Source organism: Dermacentor variabilis, chromosome 3 (assembly GCF_050947875.1).
Source record: "Dermacentor variabilis isolate Ectoservices chromosome 3, ASM5094787v1, whole genome shotgun sequence".
Classification (NCBI taxonomy): Eukaryota; Metazoa; Arthropoda; class Arachnida; order Ixodida; family Ixodidae; genus Dermacentor; species Dermacentor variabilis.
Window position 1 is genome coordinate 156,570,107 of NC_134570.1, and position 16,982 is coordinate 156,587,088.

Genomic DNA, 16,982 nt, shown 5'->3' on the forward strand with positions numbered 1-16,982 from the left:
GCGGCAATTCGATAAACGGAGTGTCGCGTTCGTCGAGCGTGTCGTTGCGTTGCGTCAAGCTATGGCGAACACGCTAGAGAGGGTCTCTGCGCTGACACCGCTCCGTCGAGCCGCCAAGAGTAGAACGGCTCATAAATGGCAGACGCATCTCACCAAAACTATCTAGGCGGCACTGGTAATGAAATGATGTGTAGGCCCAGACGACTCCCCGTGCAGTGTCGCAGTATAGCGAAGACTTGTGCGTCTGGTAACGCATGCATTGCGGCGCCGCTGTAATGAAGGCTCCGGGAAATGTTATGTATGCCAAGTGGAAAGAGCGGAGATAAGCTACATAGCTATGGGAGGTGTTGCGCAAGTGCTTCGGCCTGCCCGACCAAGATAGATGAGACTTGTGCAGAACGTGAAGCTAAGAAGAAGAGAATGCGCAGATCAGCAAGAGACGCGAAGGCTGATCGAAGCTGACGCTGACGCTATTCGATAACGGCCGGTCGAAGACGGGGCTTGGCTGAACTCTGGCGAGTGTGCACGGCTTTACCGCGCGCCTCTCTCTCTCTCTCTCTCTCTCTCTCTCTCTCTCTCTCTCTCTCTGTCTCTGCTCGCTCGCTTTTTATTGGTGGGTTTCGCTTTGACGAGAGGCGTATGTGTGGCGCCTGCCCAGTATGATGCACGAGTGCTTCCATTACGCACACACCGTGCATGGCTTGTATATGTTGTAAGTCGTGATTGATTTTCGTAACTACCCAAGTGGTGGCAACGGTGGCAACTGGTGTCAACGGCGGCGTTTGCTCTTTCGAGTGATACGAAAAGCAGACCTTTGCAAAAGAATGCTAGAACATTGTAAGATATGATTGGCTCTGCTGAAGAAACTCCTGACTTGAATGCTGTACTCAATATGCTCTATTCTGAGAAATGTGTGAGTAGAGTACGAAATACTCCATAAACTAATTCGGTGCAGGAAAGATACTTCCAGGCTATAATGTGTGCTTTAAGGTCCAAGAAACAGGCAGGTACAGGACAATAGCAGTTTCTGGAAATGAGAAGCTAACGTTCACCATATATATATGGTTTCACTTTGAACGTGTGTTACGGCTTACGAAAACAATGGGTTCACAGTACGTTGGACACCTTGAAGTGATCAACGTGGGTCAAACGATGGATGGACAATACTCCGTTTCGTACATCAGCCTCAACGCTGTGGAAGGTACGCAAGAAGTCCGGTCACAAAAATTTATCACTCCGCGCGTTCCCGTCTATGCTTCGCTGCGCGCCAGGCGGCGTTTGCTCGCGCGAGCATGCACGTGAGTCTCTCGCGACGGACTGCAATTAAAAAAAACAACGAAAAGCAAATGGATTTAAGGCAACGTGTTAGCAGCCGTATGCGTACATCGTTTGTTTGCTTCTAAGGGTATTCTTTTTTCATTCAGAACTGAGCTTATACAAAGACAATTTTCACAAAAATCGGATCGAGAAACACCGAGCTATGTCTAAGTGCGAACGCAGCCGCTGCAAAAAGTATCTCTAGCCTCCACAGTATTGCACCTGATGTATGAAATGGAGTGTAGACCAACGTTTCACCAAGGGGTTTCGTCGAAGACCCATTGGGGAAACGATGGCCTCAGCCTGGGACATCCATTGCTGGAGCAACGTTGATCGTTTTGTGACTTATGAGAAGGTTCAGAAACGAACACAAGATACTTGTAAAATTATTTCGATTCAAATATTACAAAAAATCGATAATTATTCGAGTTACTCTAGGCGTAAGTCTGATACCGAATTGGTTCCCCTCGTCCGCCATCCGCGTTCAAAGAAATTGCGACAGTGACCTTCGGTCAACTATAAATGCGGTTTGTCTCCCACTGGATGAGTCGCAGAGGAGGAGGGGGTCGAAGGATTCCAGTCGCCGAACTAGAAGACTCGGCGAGGCCGCGCGCATTCAAAGCACGCGATGCGCGACTGTCCTCAGTAGACGCGCACACGCTGCTTACAAACGCGACCACGGACAGACCGAAAGGAGACCCCTCGCCGCGAATCTCTGCTGGCACGCGAGGGCCTCTGTCGGACGGACTGGATGAATGACCGTGCACAGACGTTGCGTGGCACCCTCCCGCCGCCCCTCTGCGGTGAAGTCCGACGCACGGTAAACGTGCAGCAACGCTCCGCGTGGACGGCGAACGTCGTGCGCGCAGGGCGTGGAACGCAGCAGCCGCACGGAATCCGAGCCGGAAATTGCGATTTGCGACAGCAAAGACCGACGACCGTCGCGTATGTCGCGCTCCTGCTGAACCACGAAGGGAGTGCCGCCGCGTTTGTCCTTGTCCATCGCGCCGAGGCAACAAAGAAAAATAAGAAATAAAGTTAAACAAAAGTAAACGGGAGTAGAGGAAAGGGGCGGTTGGGTTAGGTTTCACTCGGCGCTTCAAAAAAAAGCCTCGGAAAACAGGAAACAGAGTGTAGTTGGGGAGGGGGAAGAAGAAAAATCTAACGAGGAAGCCTTCGAGGGGCACTTGCCTTCTCGCCGAGGCGCAACGAGTCGTGCTTTACATGCTGCGCACGAAACGAGGGACGAGGTCGTTGTCGCCGCAGCGACTGAGTGGGGGCATATACGTGCCTCGCGTGACTTAATTGTTTACGCGTGTGTCTTTGCCAATCGCACATGCGCGGGCAGATAGCGCGTTCGTTGTTCGAGGCAGTTTGAGCCGTTGATCAAGCGGTTGACGCTGGCGTCAACCGCTTGAGCGTGCACGCGCGTGTATATTTTATTTTCTTGCGGTGCTCTAACCACCGGAGTCGCATCGAATATTCGAGACCTGGCCACGTTATGGTCCTCGGGAAGGTGTCTATGTGCTGTTTATGTGTTTGCATTAAGGGTTTATTATTCTTGTTGTTCTATCATTTTTCGTATTCCGTACAAGATCATCAGAGAACACAGACGTTTCCATGTGCCTGTGATCACCAACAGTCAACCGTTCACAAAATATGGATTCTTTATGACGCTTATTCTCGTGATGTCAATATTTTTTTATAACTCGCTGCCACTGTTGTTTTCCGCGCTTTGCGTTGTTGTGTCGTAGTTTGACACCATTGTTCGACTGCCTTAATTCTTTTATATTTACCTTGCGCTTTGTTGTATGTATACTCTGGGGCGTACGTTTGTGGGGGCAAGGAACAGAACAGGGAGAAAGTATTACTACGGTGAAGAAAACTATTTAGTTAATATACAAAGTGATGAGAAATAAATAAGTAAATGCATGAAAGCTACTACGTCAACATAGAAAATCATATAATTCGCAGAAATAAGCCCTAAACGATGGCCGATGATAAAACTGCGTGCATTAGTTCAGTTGCTTCTGTTTTCTAGCAGATACAACTTAGATTCGTCACAACTTGTAAAAAAAATATGAAATTCGAGGCCGAAACATAGAAATTACGGCGAGAAATCGGGGAGGGAGGACACCCTTTCCACTCCTGCGCATCGTTTCATTTAAATCAAGCCGCATAGCAACAAACAAGAATCACAGAAGCCTATAACAACAGATTACGCTATAAGTTCACTGTACAGAAGAGGGGAAGTGTTTCGAAAAGTGCACGGTGAGCGCACCCGAGCTGTGAATTCACGTTTTCCTTTTTTTCCCATCTCCCTCTCCCTCTCTCGCAGCGTTACGGTCTGACGCGACGCTTCGCGGAAAAGGCGTCGTCTCCTCCGCCATCGGCATCCGGCGGCAAGCTCTTCCCGCGGTGAGTGATGCGGCTCCGAGCAGCGCCGCCGAGTTCGTCGCACCGGGGTCTGTGTAGGCGGCCGACAGCTGCCCGTTGTGCCGTAGAGGGCCGAGCGCGCGCCGAGGTTACCTTACGGAAGCGCTTGGAGAGCCGCCGTCACTGACGGCGTCGAGGCGGGCGTCTTCTTCGTGTAAAAAACCAATGTACCCTACTCTCTATACTGTCGCTTCGTGCATGCAAAGAAATTCTTGTATATAGTAGCCGTGAGTATCATAGCAGCGGACGGCTAGTTCTTTTCTTACCCGCCGTGGTTGCTCAGTGGCTATGGTGTTAGGCTCCTAAGCAGGAGGTCGCGGGATCGCATCCCGGCTACAGCGGCCGCATTTCGATGGGGCCGAAATGCGAAAACACCCGTGGTACTTAGATTTAGGTGCATGTTAAAGAACCCCAGGTGGTCAAAATTTCCAGAGTCCTCCTCTACGGCGTGCCTCATAATCAGAAAGTGGTTTTGGCACGTAAAACCCTATAATTTTGTTCTTTTCTTGAGCAATTGAATACTCGCGATGTGATACCGACAGACAATGAAAGTAATGCGAGCATGTGGACGAAATCGCTTTTGTTTCGGTTGAAAATGTAAAAACGAAAAGGAAAAGGGGAAAGGGAAAGTGGACGAACAAAAGCTACTTGCCGCCGATGAGGGCCGAACCACCGTTATCGTTTCTAGATTTCAGCAATTAATGTAAATAACCGACAAATACTTTCCCCTACGCTTTTTCTTTTGCTTCATTAATTTGTTATTTGCAGGACTAACAAACAATCGGACTCCCCTCTTCTACGTTACTCCCGGGGTACAAGCACCGATATGAGAATAAAGTAATTAGAATACATAAATAAATAAGTAAATAAATAAATGCGTCATATGCACTAAGAGCTTGAACATACGCTTTTAAAGTTCTCAAACGAGCATCGTCCAAGTATGGAGAGGTACAGGTACGTTGGTTGCGCGTTGCACTAAATATGCGTTGTGCGACATTTCCTGCGCCATTCAGTTGTCGTTCGGCCGAAGAAAGAGAAAACGCAGGTGAGTATTAGAGAGAACGTTGCGTCACTCACGTGTGCTCATTTCATGTCGGTTTTGAATCCCTTCACTAACACTACCTCGATTTGGGTTCACCGGGCCGCAGTAAAAGTAGTCGGCACGCTATAAGGCGCAGTGCGCGCCGATGGACGCGACACTGGTGGCGGTCTCGCGAATTGAGCTCGGGAAAGCCGGCAGCCGCGCGGCGTACTTTTCTGCGTCGTTGATCGTGCGTCGTTGACCGTAGTCCTCCATAAAGCAAGCAACAAAATCCCAATAAAGAAAGGCGTCAGGCAGGGAGATACGATATCTCCAATCCTATTCACAGCGTGTTTACAGGAGGTATTCAGAGACCTGGATTGGGAAGAATTGGGGATAAAAGTTAATGGAGAATACCTTAGTAACTTGCGATTCGCTGATGATATTGCCTTGCTTAGTAACTCAGGGGACCAATTGCAATGCATGCTCACTGAACTGGAGAGGCAAAGCAGAAGAGTGGGTCTAAAAATTAATCTGCAGAAAACTAAAGTAATGCTTAACAGTCTCGGAAGAGGACAGCAATTTACAATAGGCAGCGAGGCACTGGAAGTCGTAAGGGAATACATCTACTTAGGGCAGGTAGTGACGGCGGATCCGGATCATGAGACGGAAATAATCAGAAGAATAAGAATGGGCTGGGGTGCGTTTGGCAGGCATTCTCAGATCATGAACAGCAGGTTGCCATTATCCCTCAAGAGAAAAGTATATAATAGCTGTGTCTTACCAGTACTCACCTACGGGGCAGAAACCTGGAGGCTTACGAAAAGGGTTCTACTCAAATTGAGGACGACGCAACGAGCTATGGAAAGAAGAATGATAGGTGTAACGTTAAGGGATAAGAAAAGAGCAGATTGGGTGAGGGAACAAACGCGAGTTTATGACAGCTTAGTTGAAATCGAGAAAAATAAATTGGCATGGGCAGGACATGTAATGAGGAGGGAAGATAACCGATGGTCATTAAGGGTTCCGGACTGGATCCCAAGGGAAGGGAAGCGTAGCAGGGGGCGGCAGAAAGTTAGGTGGGCGGATGAGATTAAGAAGTTTGCAGGGACGGCATGGCCACAATTAGTACATGACTGGGGTTGTTGGAGAAGTATGGGAGAGGCCTTTGCCCTGCAGTGGGCGTAACCAGGCTGATGATGATGATGATGATGATGATGATGATGATGATGATGATGATCGTGCATTTCCTGCAGCGGCTCCCGAGCGTATACTTTTGGAAGCGCCCGCTGGTGGCTGTCAGTGGCGTCTCCATAGGCGGTGCATTACGTTTTCGGTGGCGTGTGAATCGGCTTTGGCTTTCTTCTTCTTTTTTTTTGTGTGTGTATGTGACAACGCAGCAACAGTGCAGATGACTTAATGTTCCGAAGAGTCACGCCTGTTCAGGGCCTCTCTCATATAGACAGACAGTTGGGGTCAGTTTTGACCTCCTAGCGCCTTCCGTGCGACACAGGTCGTATGCGAAAATTTTTGTGCGACCAACTTCACGAGGAGTTATAATCTCACCTCGTTGATATTATTATTATTATTATTATTATTTATTGCGCAATAGCTCAAGCTCGCGTTTTGATATGAGAACGCAAATCTTGCCTGACCGGCCTCGCGGCAAAGCGCGCTGCCTGTGGTTCAAAAGGACGCGGACGTGTATAGAAGTTGACGTATAGAAAATGCCGACGAAACGGAGTGCGAACTAACCGATACTTCCACCGATTAGCCCGTTTCGCAGCCTTGTTAACTTGGGCAGCGCTCGCGCGCCAGTTATTCTTGTTAATTATTGCCTTATATCTTTATTTTTCTTTCATTCTTTCGTACCACGTGTTTTCTCTTCCCCAGTATAGGGTAGCCAACGGCATTCTTTTACTTCTATATATATGCACAGGTGCCTAGCGAAAAGGCACAAGGTCCTTCTCCAAATCCGGCGTATGGCCTCCAAGATTCACCAAATCTCGAAGGCCATACGCGGCGTCTCCCGTCGCCGGCGGAGCCCGCGATGCGGCTTAGCGCCGAGTTCAAAGCCCGAGCGCCGCGCGGAGGTTCAGGGAACCCTTCCGGGCAGGTTCGCCAGCTTTGCCTCCCCCCCCCCCCCCCCTTGTAGCGCATATGCGGCGGCGAAGTGGAAGCGCTAGAGTCCTCCCGTCCGGGAAGTGTCGGAGGACGCGTATTTTTAGTGCCTGCAGCGGTCTCACGCACGCCGTGCTCGTACAACGCAGGCGGCTGGAGTGCAGCTGCGGGAACGTGCACTCACGTCGGTCCGTATGTTCGGCGGGCCCGCTGATCCGCGTGGAAGCGAACGCTGCGATTAAATCGCTTAATTCGTTGTGCGTTAATCTGGCGCCTACATAGACGTTGCGGCAGTGACATAATGAAGTGATAGAAGGCGCACGGACGAGTTCGACCGCCTCGCGCGGATTCGTATGCGCCGTCAAGCGACTTCGTATACAACTCGGAAACGCGGCATCCGTTCAGCGTCCGTCGCATTTCGCGACGGAAAGAGCAATCTCATTCACTGCGGGCCCGTAGGAGCGGCTTGTCGAGATTGCGCGGTGTGACTCTGTGGTTGTTGCTTCGTGTATATTTTAATATATACTCGTTGCGCGTCTCGAAATGTGCCCGAAACTAAACTCTCCCTCTTTTCATCCCTATATCCCCTCTCCCTAAATACAAGGTAGCAAACCGGTCGTGAGTCTGGTTAACCTCCCCATCTTTCCTCGTTTTCGGTTTCTCTCCTCTCCACCTCTGGTTGCTGTTTCGCACACTCCGCGTACGCGTTCCCTGCCATTCTTCGCGCTTGATTGTTCGCGAATCCGTTGACCTCTTGTCTCGTGCACAGCGCACACGTGCTCGGCATTCCCGTCGCGCTCCCTGTCTCCCTCGATCTGCTGTGCTGCTCCCGCTCGTCTTCCTCCCCCGAACTTCCGACCGATGTTCCTGTGGCGGCCACGCGCTATCTGCAATATTTATTTTTTTTCGTGCGTTTTCGAACCAAAACACGTGCATTGCCGTCGTGCGCACGTGGTGGTGGTTATACGGACGGTCCTCTCTTGCTGCTTTATTCTATTACTTTTCGCATGTGGCCCCCCTTCCTTGCACGAGGCGCCGCCTTCCTCGGTAAACAAACGGTTTCTCGTGGACGCCTCCCTCGATCCTATACACCGTCGTCCGCCCCGCGGCCGTTGAACGATCTCTGCCCGGCAAGGCCTCCTCCGCACGTGTGCCGTGTTGCGTATAGACGTGGGCGCACAGCGTTGCGTGCTCGCAGCAGCTCGGAAACCTCGAAATCGGCCTATACTGTGTGTTCTCGTGCACGCCTGGTAACCTTCACTCGGTTAACGCGCTGCACGAACTGCACCGAAATTGAGCGACGTAATCAATCGTACCCACTCTGAGTAGACGCGCCCTTCGCTCGCGCCGCTTCGCTGCTTCTGTCTCCCGCTTGCTTTCTGTGTTTCCTGTATGATGCAAGGAATTGGCCGCGAGGCCACGTTTAGTGAAAATAACTTCAAAAACAAAACCTCGGACGAATTCTTTCTACGCAGTCGCTGTTTCTGCCTCTCGAGGCTATCGTTGTAAACAAGTTTCTTTGGTCAGCGAACCAGCTTGGACGGAAGTGCGGCATGCATGCCACTCTCGATCGCGGTCTGGTGCGCTTTACGGTGTTGTTGTTACCACGGCAACATGTGCTATAAATGTGCGCAAGCTAACATTGGTAGGCTATACTTGTCGTCATCATTATCAGCAGCAGCAGCCTGTTGAAGGAAAAAAAACCAGTCACAAAACAGAAAGGACAAGAAGAGGTTCACACCACAACGACTGGACTATCGAATGAGCTTTATTAGAAACGACGTAGTCCCAGCTAGGCCAGCAAGCATGCGCAACCACAGCATCAGTAATCACAGAGCACGGAAAGACAACATGTCGCATCTATCGTGACCGACCTAGAAATGCAAATTCTTTTTCAGTAAGCGCACCAAGGTTGTACAATGCAGTCGTCACCTAATAAACTGATGTAGTACGCTTCCAGGATTTCTCGCTCTTCTTTGCCCTTGCCCCTACCAAGAATCGTTACATGGCTGAACAAAGGGTAACAGCCACATTCATTGCAATGGCGAGGCAAGTTTGCACCGTTGTCGGACCCCAGGGAGGAGTGGTGTTCACGCAGGCGGTCATTAATACATCGACCGCAGTTTGGCTTATGCAAACTCTTTCGCATGTAAGAGGGAACTTATACACAACCCCTGCGACACATGCCATAAAACGGTTTTCATGCTGCGTTGTGCAAACGTGGTTCCTTGCCCTGCCTCGAGAAATGCGCGAGCACAGACCCGAAAGCTTGCAAGGAGCAGAAAACACTACACTTACTCCCTGCTCAGCGGCAACCTATTTGATGTTGTGGCTCACTTTATGCACATACGGCATGACTTGAAGTTTCCTACGTTCAGTTGCCCGAACATCTGCCAGCTTCGTACCTTCCTTCTTTAGCCCCTGAAGCAGCGATTCAGCTACCGCTTTCAAAAGGGGCTGAGCTAACCCATGTGCCTTCGAAATGTTGGAATTGTGCGTCAAAGCTACTTTTAATAGCGTGGTGACAGCTTCTTTCGAGTGCACTGCGGATTCATTGCAATCCCTCTTTTTTACAATCTTCGAATGTGCAGAACCAAATGGTAGAGCTTTCTTGCCTCTAGGTGAAAACATCCAGCATAAATGCCCGTCATCAAAGAATGTTAGTTGCAGTTCTAGGAACCTGATAGAATGAGTGCTAGGAACTTCATGGGTGAAATTAAGAGTGCGTGAAGAAGCTTTAAAAGCTGTCAATACATTGTCCACTGCTGCGGGCAGAGTGTCATTAGGTAAAAGCTCTAAAAGTAACTAAAAATTCTCGAGCCTCATTGTTAACCTCCAATTTTCTGCATCATATGTTAGCACCGGCGGAATGCAATGATTGCGCACTTTTCAACGACTGTGGTATATAGTGCCTGTAGGTGGGCTGCCACCTTAAATAGCTGTATGAACCATATGCTGGCTTTGTTCTGTTTGATTTGCCTAAGGTAATGGAATCCGCAATAGGTCTGCAGCTTTCACCTATATTGTTGACAGCGACGTCATGCCATTAGTAGACGCTTGGCGCCGCCTTTATAACTCGTCCCTGCAAATCTTAGATCGATGTTACGTTCAGACGCGGGTAACGGGAAATAGCCAAGCAACAAAATCGATTTACGTGTCGCGATCACCGTTGTACATATAACAGCGCGGCTGTCACTTTCAATTGTGAACGTGCACCTTTATAGCGGCTACCGCGATGAGAGTGTGCGTGCGCAGCGAAATATCGAAGCCATGCTCGTAACGGTGCGGGAATGGCCATTCTCGACAATGTCAAGATTCCGCCATATTGTCGAATCCGCCATCTTGTCAGCTGTGATTGCCCCATAGCGCTGCAATGGCGCCTCTGATTGGCTCAAAGCGGTGCCATCGCAGAATTTGATGCTTGGGCACGTCACAGTGTCCATAATAGGGGATATCCAGAACAAGGCGGTCACGACGTGTTTCCGCGGCCCCTGCAACCACTTCCGGCACATGCAGACATGGGTAAGCATGGCCTTCGAGACGCGTTTCTCTTGCGCAGCGGAAGCGGTCGCTGGGGCCTGGATTTGCACACCACCTTTCACCTCGGGTGTTGTTACAACTGCATTTGCATAAATTTCTAAGAGTCCAAGACGAGACGGAACGACCGATATTCTGGTTCCTCGTCGCGAAATCCCGTTACACGGCGTCACTGCCGACAATCGCCGGGCCGCGCGAACGACGCAACCTCTTCTCCTTTCGTAGACGAGCCATGTATAGTTGCCTTCTCCACCACGTATCTTCTCGCTTCTCTCGGCTCGTGACCTGTCCTCCAAGCGGGGCGACTACCCCGGTCGACTGACGGTCGACAAGATCGTATTTCCCTCGAGGTTGACACACGCGTTGAGCAACGTCATAACCTCCCGCCGCCATACATGCGCAACTCCGGCTCGCTCCCATCTCATTCGAGAGTTGTTCCGCGGTCAACGGGCGCCTTTTCGGAAGCCTCCCATTATCGTCGTCTCTCGCCTCGGTTCCCGTCTGGCATCCATTCGCGACGGCCCACCTGCGTCTGTGCACGCGCGACAAGGCGGCAGAACAGCGGCACCGCGAGCAGTGCGTCGTGTGGTGACAACGGTGTCCCGTGCCGCAATGCCGTCATCTCGCGCCTAACGAGTTCCGCCGTCATGGTGTCCCCCTCTCCACTCTGATCGAGAGGCGTTTCCTCCCCCGGAAGTGTGGCCTTCGTCGGGGCGGCGGGGTCCGGTGTGATTCTCTATTTGCATGCACCGGTGGTGGAGAGCTCTGTCCAGGACCTCTGTGCAGCAAGCTTGAGAATCTGCTCGATGAATTCTGCTGGGTGCACTTGATCGAGATACGTGCTTGCGGTAGTCAGCTATTCCGAAGCTGTTCTATTCTAAAGCAGCTATTCTATTCGCGGTCAGTTAGGAGTTGTGGGGATTGGGGCCTGTGTTGCATTTCTTCCTTCAGTCCTCATCTTTTGCGCTGCGCAAACATGTCGATATTGGGGAATGTAGTTTTTGGCATTGCCAGAGGACCTGAGGAGTGACCGTTGCAGTTGGGTATCGTAAACAGCGGACGGATATCTCATGGGGGGGACACCCGGATCGGTGTGTAGGTGAATCAGTGCAGGTGTATTCTAACGGCCGAGGCAGACGCACGTGGGGTGCGTACGATTGGTCCGCGCATCTTGCCCGACACAAAACAGTTGTACTGCAGTCAGCACGAGGGAGAACGTTCACCTTTACGGGCTATCGCTTTCGGGGTGAGTGCGTGCGCGATACCACTATCGAACTGTCTTCTAATTAGTCCATACCCGGCAGATATGGAAAGGGTGCACGCAACTATAGAACCGGCTCCGGGGTCTCAGTTGTGTTAATAAAGGGGAGGACGCTGTGTGATGCTACCTTCTCCCTCCGCTCAGCGGTTCGTCCCTCTCCCGTTCTCTCTCTCTCCTCTCTCTTACGCCCTCCACTGCGGGCGGCCAATTAACCGGGCGACCCTTCCCATGCAGCCGGGTCATCCTGCCGCACTCAACTTCCCGGAGAGGTTGCCCAAGCGAGCGCCATCGCGGGGCACTTGTTTCTCCTCTTATTATAAGAAGCAGTGTTGCAATTTTAGGCGTTTTGCGCTATACATATGTAGCGCTGTTTTTGTTTTTCGTTTTTCTTCTCTCTCTCTCTTTGGGTGTTTATCTGGAAAGCTTACTCTTTTCCATCTTCTTGCATTCCAATGCTTTTTTGAGTGAAGTATATATTGGAGGATGTTTAGACGACTGAGGGAAATAATCGGATAATGTTACTAGATACGGGCGTGTTCTTAAGTGTAAGAGAAAAAAAATACTATTTTCAGCGACTGTTTTTGATAGCATAGAGGTTAGGGTGAAACGTCTTATCGTAAACGCCATCTGGCTTATATTTGGCTTCATTCAGCCATTGTGAGCTTTTCATAAAGTAATACTAATTACTCCTTTTTTTTCAATTCTAGAAGATGCACCAACACTTTCCGTGCTTTAGATGTCTCAGTCTCGTAGATGCTGATGTTTTTTTTTAAATTACATTTCAGTTTCGATTTAAGCTCCCTATGAAAATACCTGCGTTGCCGAGCACGAGGTCGCAGGTTCGATCTCAGTCGCGGCGACGGAATTGCAATGACCCGAGGGTGGTCAAGATTAGTCCGGAGACCCCCCCCCCCCCCCTCCCCCTACGGCGCGCACATCGTAATGGGATCGCGATTTGGGCACGTAAAACTTGAGACGTTCGTTTAATTTCTCTGCGCATTTCTAGCGGAATCTTACTGATCGGAGCGCCGGACGCTGGCGTAAAAATAAAAGTATTTTTTTTTCTCTTACTGATCGGAGCGGATCTTAATTGGACGTTCTTATCGTGGAAATCATTGCGAGAAACAACTATTTTCGGTAGTTCCGCTGACTCTGTTTTGAAATTTTTATTTCTCAGTGTATACGCCCTCGTCGGCCCGGTTATACACGCTCGATTTCGTATACTGCGCGGTTACCGCGAAGTCACATTGCGGCGCGGACGGCCGGAACGAGATGCGGGGAGAGTTGCGGCGTCGCTCAAAGAGCGCTGACGCTGAACCATTCATTGCTGTACGCAGAGAAAAATAGGAAGCGAGGGGACGAGCTTATCATAAACGTGCTCTGCAGCTGTAATATATGGCCACCCAAGCCGGAAAGGAAAGCATCAGAAAGCTTAGTCACGCGCACCTGCATCCGCTGAATGCGTGAAGACATATAAGCGAGCCGCGTCTATATGGCGCTATGCAACGATCATAGTCGAGCTTAGGTTGTGCATGAAACTTATCGTTTGCTCCGTCGAAGACCCTATAGTGTGCATACTACGCCGTTTGTTTACATGTAGTGGGCCCACTTCTGCGAAACTTAGAGGTCAGGTTTTGAGGGTCACTTCTCTGTCTAGCCTTTGTTTTATCGTCGCAAATTTTAGCCAAAACAGCAAGGTTGAGATATACACGTACGTACGTACATGCAGAGTGAGAGAAAGAGGAGATGAGTTCTGTTTTAAAATTGGCTCTTTGTCCAAGTGAGAAACTTAGATTGCCACCATTAGAGTCCGCTAATTACTCTATTGAAACTGCAAATATAGATTTAAGGTGCGCGAAAATTTGAATAAGAGCACAGGGCTGCAGCTGTCTGCAGGGGCCCTTACGCTACGATGCCAGGTGTAACGCTTATACAGAATGACGCGTTGTGTAATTTGAACTCGACGAATTTCGCGTTACATCGAGCGTATTTCGCTGTGCGCGCAGATCGCCGCCGCCTGCCTCTTCAGGAGGCCTCGCAAGTGCAGCTACACGCGTGTGCCGTCTCGCGCGGTGGTGCGGACAGGCCTTTACGCCCCGTTGTTGTTGAGGGCCACGCGAGGTGCCGCTCCTTTGATGAACGAACCGGCGCGACGCGGCAATGATCTTTATGCGTCAGACGCGGGGCCCGCGGTCGTAAAGGCTTTATCGTCGACGACGACGTTGCACCTATATACCTTTCGACACTCGGGGCGTGTGGGCAGTAAGTTGACGCGGCCATCGAGGCTCTCTTCGAGCGAAAAGTCCCCCCCCCCCCCCCCGAAGGAAAGAAAGAAAAGCACTATAGACAGAGAAAATGGGCGCTGTAGCGACTACGGAATCTGCAAGCATGGCGGTACACAGCCAGGGTTCCATCAATTCTGGGCATTGCAATGTTCCTGCCTCCTTGTCAAACTGCGCGTTCTAAATGCAACCATTCACGGCGATAATTAATGCACGTGCGTGGAGTTTTATTGGCGTTTGCGTTTAGAATAAGGGAATTGCTTCGAAATTCATGGGCAAATAATTATAGACATACGCACATACGCAAAGTATAACCATGCATTTGGAAAAACTGAACGATATGTGACGATAATTGTTACTTACATCGCAGTTTCGAGTGCGATACGATAGTGCAAGTTCTTCCGATAACCATCTGCATAAGGTGCAGTCGGTAGTATGCTGGTGTATACGAGAACAATCCTCTCACACTGCAGGAGCTACAGACATCCGTTATACCTGCAGCTCGCTGCACGGCACAGACGAGTCCCGTAACCCTGCACCGAATGCTCCACGGTGAGCAACGTCGTGTGCTTGCATGTCTTCAGGCTGCATGGTGGTGCGCATTTTCGGCATCTCCTGCCGCGATCACTGCGCTGCCGTACCTTGTAAATTTTGAATTTTAAGGACCCTACATTTTTTTGCTGCACGGTTACTTTTTTCAGACACCGAGCATATAAAGCGTAATAAATAGTCGCAAGGACTTGTGAAGCAGCAATCACGAACGTCGAAGACGAAGCCATGTGCTGCCCGTAATTCCCTTGATACCGCCCGAGTTCTTTCTAGATTACATTATGTAGAAAACTTTATGCTCGCGACATTGTTTGGGGCAGTGACCGTGGTATGTTCGCGCGCAAATATTGCTGGAGATAAGTTTGGTTCTGCTGTCTTCAGAAACTTGATTCGGGTGGTTCGGTGGCATCGAGTCGTACGGGAAGCACGCCGACTTGAATAGGTTTGAGTTCTTGCGGCTTCCAAACTCAATTAGCAGCTTTAATCCAGCGCGCTGTTTCTCAGTGTTAATACGCCGTGATGCAATAATAAATGTTCTATTCTCGCCAGCACCATCTGTGCTCGCGCTTTAAAACCGAATAAAACGTTTAGAACGTCTATAAGGAGTTACATTATCATTACCCTTTAGTTAACAAGGTTCGGCGATGTGCGCCGCGAAACGTGCTGGACACTCGTTGTGAAATTAGTGCTTCGAAGCTTTCTCGATGCGGCCTACGTATAGTTGCCGACGATGGACATACCTATACGGCAGAGGGGCGTTGGGCTTGAGAGCGAGAACGAAGATTAACGTGAGGAACTAAATAGGCCAGGAAGGTGTTTACAGCCGGGTCACTTCAAATTCAGTCTTCTTCCATGTGTGTGTGTGTGTGTGTGTGTGTGTGTGTGTGTGTGTGTGTGTGTGTGTGTGTGTGTGTGTGTGTGTGTGTGTGTGTGTGTGTGTGTGTGTGTGTGTGTGTGTGTGTGTGTGTGTGTGTGTGTGTGAAGTATACATTTTTTGGGTGGGTTGAGCGATTCAGACTTAAACAGATCTTCCAGCATCAATCCTGTGGTTTAACGCCGTAAGCCTTGCACAACAGCTTTCCATATATCAGAAAGGTTACCTTGCAGAGTCGCGAGATCGCGTACATGCGGGCAGATGTGTGCCGCCGCTGCAATGAATGTTTAACGAACAATATATCGTTTCCCGAGAAGTTTCGTTCACCTGCACTCTCCTATCTGCCGGGAGCTGCTCTGTTTCAGTAGGTGGTATAGTAAAGCACAAAGTGAACGACTAGGAATTGCGCCGGCTTTCGAAAGGATTTAAGCCTTCATGTGAATACACACGAACCAAGAGAGGAAGGAAAACTGTACGCGCCGTTCGTTGGCCTCCTTAAATATGCTGCGAGGTCAGGGCGTGGTCGGGAGAAGTCAGCCTTCGTATCGCTGTGAATCCTTGTATACTTTCGCGCCAGAAATATTCTGTTGCACGCTCTTTTTTCTCCTATTTCATTTGTTTTTAATATTTCTTTTGTGCCCTCCGGGGAGGCACCCTGCACGGTTAAGGCGTTTCACTGGCGAGAGCGGGATCGCGGCTTCGGTTCTCCCGATGGCGGCGGACGAATTTGAATGCAGGTTGAATACCAAAAAAGGGTCGTGCGGAGATTTAGGCGCGCGTCGAAAAACCTCAGGTGCTCCTCCGAATTAATACGGCGCTCTCCTCGATGGCGTCCCTCATAACTCCACTGTGCAATTTCAGGACGATAGACCCTACAGTGTGTGTGTGTGTGCGTGTGCGTGTGCGTGTGTGTGCGTGCGTGTGTGTGTGTGTGTGTGTGTGTGTGCGCGTGCGTGCGTGCGTGCGTGCGTGCGTGCGTGCGTGCGTGTGTGCGTGTCATTCTTCTGCGGGAGATAATTTCACCTAGTTATGCCCTTAAACATGTGCTAAACATTAGTGTTGACTTTTTTTAATTTCGTTCGCAACCTGTGTTGATAAACTCGTAAATAAATAGAAGAAAGCACTCCGAGGGCTGGTGCGTAAAAAAAAAACGGGCTGGGCTATTATATGCATACTATATGGATACGCATAAGTTGAGGGCATATAGGTGGCTTTCCTACGTGTGTCCGCTTAAGTTCAAATGGGAAGTAGTATGTGTTGCCGACATTTGACCGGTATAGTGCAATACGGTACAGCGCCCTGAGCTATTATGACTCGTGATATGTATATACTTTGCCCATGTAAAAAGAAATATGTAGCGCCGGCTCTGCGTCCCGCGCAGCGACAACGCTTTGAGTCTTGCCGCTCTTAACGGGGACTCCTTCAATAGCGTCGCGTGTTGCGTGAATTATGGTGCGTTTTGTCTGCGTTGCGCTGTCCGTGGCGTGCACTGTGCGTATAATTCTATATTTCTTTTCATTCACATCTGAAGTAGAAGGCTATGGCGCGTGCAAACTTCTCCGCGATTAATTATGTATAGAGCAC

The 16,982-nt window shown here is 50.0% G+C and overlaps 1 protein-coding gene across 5 annotated transcripts in view; it reads left to right on the top strand.

Annotated features, from left to right (window-relative positions):
* Positions 1-16,982, top strand: part of LOC142576440 (uncharacterized) — a 291,100-nt gene that overhangs the window by 87,616 nt on the left and 186,502 nt on the right. For 4 of the 5 annotated variants that reach the window (XM_075686582.1, XM_075686576.1, XM_075686581.1 and 1 more), the window contains exon 2: positions 3,656-3,735. The exons of the other annotated variant lie outside the window; for it this stretch is intronic. The gene's annotated coding sequence lies outside the window, so the exon portion shown is untranslated. The remainder of the gene's footprint in view (positions 1-3,655; positions 3,736-16,982) is intronic. 5 annotated transcript variants of the gene reach the window in all.